Below are 6000 nucleotides of genomic sequence, written 5' to 3' on the forward strand. Positions count from 1 at the left end.
CCGAATCGAATTGAACCAAACCGAATTAAATTATAAAAATTGAATTATATATTTTAGAAACCGAACCGAACGGAAATAGATGAAAAATCGAATTAAATCGAACCGTTTTATTTATATTCGGTTTTGTTCAAACCAATCAGTTTTGATTTTTTATTGATTTTTTAATTTACACTTGATTTTCAAGTTGTTTGGTCTAATTTTGACTTTGGTTTGAACTTAATAACTAGTAATTAATAAAATTAAACAATATATATATATATATATTATTACATATAATTCATAAATTTTTCATAAAAATAAATCAATTTAAAAATCAGTTCGGTCTGATTTGGTTCGATTTGAATATATAAAATAACTATTTGGATTGATTCGGTTCGATTTAATCGATTTTTTCTCTTCAAAACTGAACCGAACCGAAATAACCAAAATTTTTATAATATAAAACCGAACCAAACCAAATTATTTTAAAAACCGAACTAAATTACTGAATTAAGGTGGTTCGGTTTAATCTATTTGAGCCGAATAATGTTCACCCCTACTTGGAACCAATATTTCTTGTTGCACCTCTAGTGTTGATTTTTTAATTATTTTTTATTTTCATAATTATATATATATAGTATTTAATTATATGAGCCAAGTCAATAAAGTATAATATAAATTTAATTTATAAAATAATAAAATAAATACTAAGTTAAACATGAAGCAATAAAATCTCTTAATGTGTAATATTTTATTGAAAAATTACTATATTTATTTTATTTGTCATAAAAACTTCACTTAATTTAAGCTAAATTGTAAAAAAAAAAAAGATAAAATTAAACCTTTATGTGAATTGTCAATTTTAACATTTTTTTATTAATTATAATAACTTGAATTTTAAAAATATAAATTTTACATTTTCATATAGTATTTAAATATTATTTTAATATTATCTAACTAATTTATAATTTTTGTAAAATTTCATTTATATATTTTTAATGTTATTTCTAAAAGTATTTTATAAATTATTTAATAGTCAAACTTTAATTGAAATGATTAGTTTTAAATATTAATGTTAATCAATTAACAAAATATATTATTTTATTATTGTTAACCTTTGCCTAAGATTTGATTAATTGTTATTAATTTGATGATGATGATGATGATTATTATTATTATTATTATTTAATTGTATATATATTTGTATTTTGGGACTCAATTGAAAGAAATTTTAGGCTCATTTGATTATACCCTAAAAGTTCAGGGACTGATTGTAATTAAAAGTTAAAAAGAAAAAAAGATTTTCAAAATCGTGCAATAGAGTCCCCCCCTCCCCCCAATGCTCTCTCTCTCTCTCTCTCTCTCTCTTTCTCATGGCCAGCAACCACCCCTGGTGGCCATAGCTCCTCCAGGCAACCCTCAGAGGTCGAAAAACAGTAGCCGGCAGCGAGAAATCTAGCACCCATGTGAAGAGACAGAAAAATCGCCGCCTCCACTTCCAAGCTTCTTTCCGGTTGTTTCCGACTTCCAAACGGAGTGATTCCGGTGGCATTGGACTCCTAGGAGTGAGAGCTTTCAAATGGGACCAACCTCGTTGGATTTTATAAAGTTTCTGGCAAGGTGGAGGAGAGAGAAGGCAGCAGCATTTTAGCCATTTTCCTAATGATCTGGTCATCGAATCTACGATCCAAGTTCACCGTTGAACTCAGAATGATAAAACCTTCGAGATGGGACTGGCCCCGCCATTTGAAAAAGGCAATCATCGGACAGTCCAGATTACTTGGCAAGATTTTCAACCCTTTTCGATACCCGTAAATTAAATATAGTTATATGATAATTATTTATCAACTTTGTTTAGGTGCGATTGGATCGACGATAACTCACCGGCACTCGGGACCGAGTTTTTGATGAGCTATTTAAGAAATGGGTCATGTTTATAGTCATTCTTATCATTTTCAGATGTTCCGGATGCATTCCATGTAGTAGAATTTGCAAAGATAGTCTCTAATTCAAATTATAGCACCCCTTACCCGGTCTACAGTGTAATCGAGTAAGACATGCTACATTCGGTGCTCGAGCACTCTATCTTATCCTATCTTATACCATATTAATTTAAATTCCATTTATTTATATTATTCCATGTGTAAATATTTTTTTTATCACATCTTATTTTTGTGGAGACCCGAACGGAGTCTCCTCTGTTGTTATTAGCGTATGGCGGGTGTCACTATTTACCTGTTAAAAACAATTTTATATCATGTGTTATACTATTCATCTTCTTCTTTCCACATACCATGTCATATCATCCCATTATTCATGAAATTTTCAAGAAAGTAAATTTCATTTCATTCATATAAGATTCAGATACAATAGTTTACAATTGATATACAATCCAAAAATTTAATTACGTATCTCAAACTGATTTACAATATTTACTTATGTACAATGATCAAAATGTAACATCTAATATATACATGAGCCCTACCAAAATAACTGATGAGGTGACAACCTACATTATAGTAGATCTGATCAATCGTCTATCGGTGCTCTACTGCTACTGCTACTGGTGGTGGTGATCTCTTATACCTACATGATGGAAAACCAATGCGCTAAGTATTTCTGCTTAGTGGTGTAATAATTTAAAATAAAAATAACTAAATAATTGAAATAATTATTCTATGTATAACTTTATAAAGAAATATATAATTTTATGAATTTAAAATCTTTTACATGTTTATAGAACTTTGGAAGCAGTTAAGTTAATCATGATCTTTTCTGTTTACTTGTTTCATGTTCAGTCTTATTACTCATACCTGTAATCTCTTAATATACTTATTTAAATTTTAAGGCTCATTACTTATATCTGTGTCCAAGTAACCTATGACAAACTATAAAGACTGGATACACGAGAGTATACTAGTTAAACATCTCGTATGTCTAATATGTATACATCTGTCATGTCAGGCACAAGGCCAGTGGGCAGGCATAAAGCAAGAAATAAAATTGGGCACAATGGCCAATAGGTAGGCATAAAGCTAGTAGAAAAACCATCTTAAACATATATTATCTATCAATGAATATTCTTGTGGGCAGTACTGCAATCTGTAGTCTCTAATTGGTATACCAATTGATCCAGGCTATATACATAAGCCTAGATATACTTTTTGCAATTTAGTATTACTAATTACTTATTAGAAATTTCATATCAATTGTAGTGGGAAAGTAGGTGCTACAAACATATTCATGTTATTTATGTATTTGACAATTCTTGTAGGTAATTTACATATCATGTATTAGGCAATTTCTTGGGCCTATCTTTAGGTTCAGTTTTGCTGTTTTAACTTCACCTAGCAAATTGGCCAAAATATGGCTACTGTTTGGCTACACTTCCTTCATGGAAGTTGTCCCTCCATGTCTTGTATTTGTTTTCCTTTTCGAATCATGTCATTTGGAGTTTTAAAACTCGAGTTATGATCAAATAACCAAAACTAGTTCATTAACTCATTCTAGTTCCAGAACTAAGCAGATTCTGGAGTCAAATTTTACCTAATTATTTGGACATGTTATAGCCACTTTTAGGCCTAATGTTCTTCATAGGAGTTGTTACCATATGTATTATAATTACTCAAAATTTTGAATTACAATTTTTCAGGTTTTTTAGAATTAATTATAGCAAATTAACTGGCCTAGACTCAGATATCCTGTGCCTTCAGGATTCTAGGTTCAGGTCAGTGGTTTTGTCTCCTATTTTAGGGTTCTTACACTGAAAATCTGAGAAAGGTTCCTAAATCAAAGTTGGAGCCCTGTCTCTTAGGTTTCTAGAACAGTCTAGCTCATCCCAATTGGAGTTTCCTAGATATGATAAAAAAACTTTTCTATGGTCAAGTGTAGTTTGGTCAAATTCCAGGTCTTGATGTGCTGACTTGTTCTAGCCATTTGACCTAGTTCCTTTGAGTTATGGGTTTTGATCCAAATACCAATATTATAGATTTATGTCTTATAAAAATTTTGCCATTAGATTCACTACATTTGAATTTTTGTAGACTAAGTTATGACTTTTTTGTCAAAACTAGTTGGGTAGGCCTAAGTTCAGAATTTCTGGATAGTTTTGTTGACATAAATTTTGCTAATAATTTGATTTGGTTAGAGGTAGTTCTAGGTTCAATGTTCTTCATAAAAGTTATACTCCTATGTCTAATCTTTCCAATTGTATAAAAATCAGATCATTCTGACCTTTCTAGAGGAAGTTATGGCAAAATTCATTTGGTCATTTTTCTGGGTTTAGGTTATGATTATCCGAATTCAAGCAGTAATTAGGTCAAGTTGTGGAGAGTTATTGAGCATGGTTTCTTCATAAAAAAATGGGGCATTTTGACCCTAGTTTCATCTCTAATTGATGTCACACCAATTGGAGCAACATAATTCAAGTTATGGCTCAATATACACACTGAACTTATAAGTCCCAAACCTGCTTGAAAATGTACACTCCCAATCTCAATTCTTCCAATCTTCCAAATTTCAATTGGCATACATGGCACTTCTAAAGGTCAACAAATCATCTCAACAATGCTAATTTCAAGCAATAATACAAAAGCCCCAAAGTTAGGTCAAAACCCTAACTCAACGTTTACAATTTCATGCCAAACTCATGCCAATCATCATAGCCTTCATATATATACACCAAATACCATCCATAAACAAGTTTTATTACCAATTAAACTCAACCTATTCTCATTATTTAATGCTGCCGAATTTTTAGGTTCCCACATATTAATGCTTTTCTTTTGTTTTCATAGAATTTCAACCTAATTTTACATGTTTATCATAATTAGAAAAGGAGGGAAGCATAATAGTGCACTAACCTCTTGTGACCCAACTTTAAGCTTCCCAAAACTTCAAGTTCTTGTCTTCTTTTCACTTTCAAACTCTTCACCAAGATGAAATAATAAGGTTTTATGCTAGTGGTTTGGGATTTAGTAGTAACAATCTCAAGAAAATTGAGCTAAAAACAAAGTTAACAATGGTGGAATGGGTTGTAAGAGGAGCTCAGCCAAAGTAAATTGAAGAAGAAGATAAAGCTTCCAAATGATAAGAAGGAATTAAAGAGATTTGTCTTATGTTTATATGTATGTCTAAATTTAATTGGCTTTTAATTTTTAATGATGTCATCACCACATCATGCTTAGGTCATAAATAGGTTTTTATTTTCTTTTATTTCTTTTCCCTTTTTTCCTTACATAATTTATAATTTTAATTTATTTCATGTGTTTTACTCTCTCTTTTCGCTTGGCATTTAGGTCAAAATTCATCACTGAGGGTGAAATTACCAAAATACACTCCGTTGTACTTATCGGGTTATATTCGTCTGTACCAATTGACTTAATTTTCTTAATTTTTTTGACATTTTTAATATCATTTAGAACTCATAGAGCCTTCAATTTAGTCCCAAAAATTTATTTCACAGGGTTCCTCACGGGTCTGGAGTCGGCAACTGTCTTCGCAGTCGCTTTCCGGTACGGTCACCCATCGCCGTGACTCCGGCTTGTTTAACTCATTTACAATTCATTTCTTTTATTTTCCCATAATTTTTGTTAGTCTTTATTTAATCATCTCATGACTCCTCACTCTAGTTCGAGTGTGGTTCCAGACATCCTGGTTGTCCAAACAGACGTTAGTCATCAGAACAGTAGAAATATACGGATTACCTAAAGTAAGGGCATTACACAAATTATGTAGTTTGTCCCTTATTTAAACTAGCTGGTTGAATCTGTAAAATATTTATAGCTTAGAAAATTTAGTAAAATAACTTTAATTAATACAAGGACGATGTGAAGAACCTTTAGAAATATTTTTATAATTTTTTTGAAATGTTAAAAATAATTATTTGAACTGTAGAGAAGTTAGGGACTCAAGTTAGAGTTTGAAGGATTGGACCTAGATTAAGATTCTTGTAGGCTTTGAATGGGTTTTATAATTATTATTATGAACCTGAGGCCCTATTTGTTGCGGTAGTTGCATTTT

This window comes from Hevea brasiliensis, chromosome 10 (assembly GCF_030052815.1).
Source record: "Hevea brasiliensis isolate MT/VB/25A 57/8 chromosome 10, ASM3005281v1, whole genome shotgun sequence".
Classification (NCBI taxonomy): Eukaryota; Viridiplantae; Streptophyta; class Magnoliopsida; order Malpighiales; family Euphorbiaceae; genus Hevea; species Hevea brasiliensis.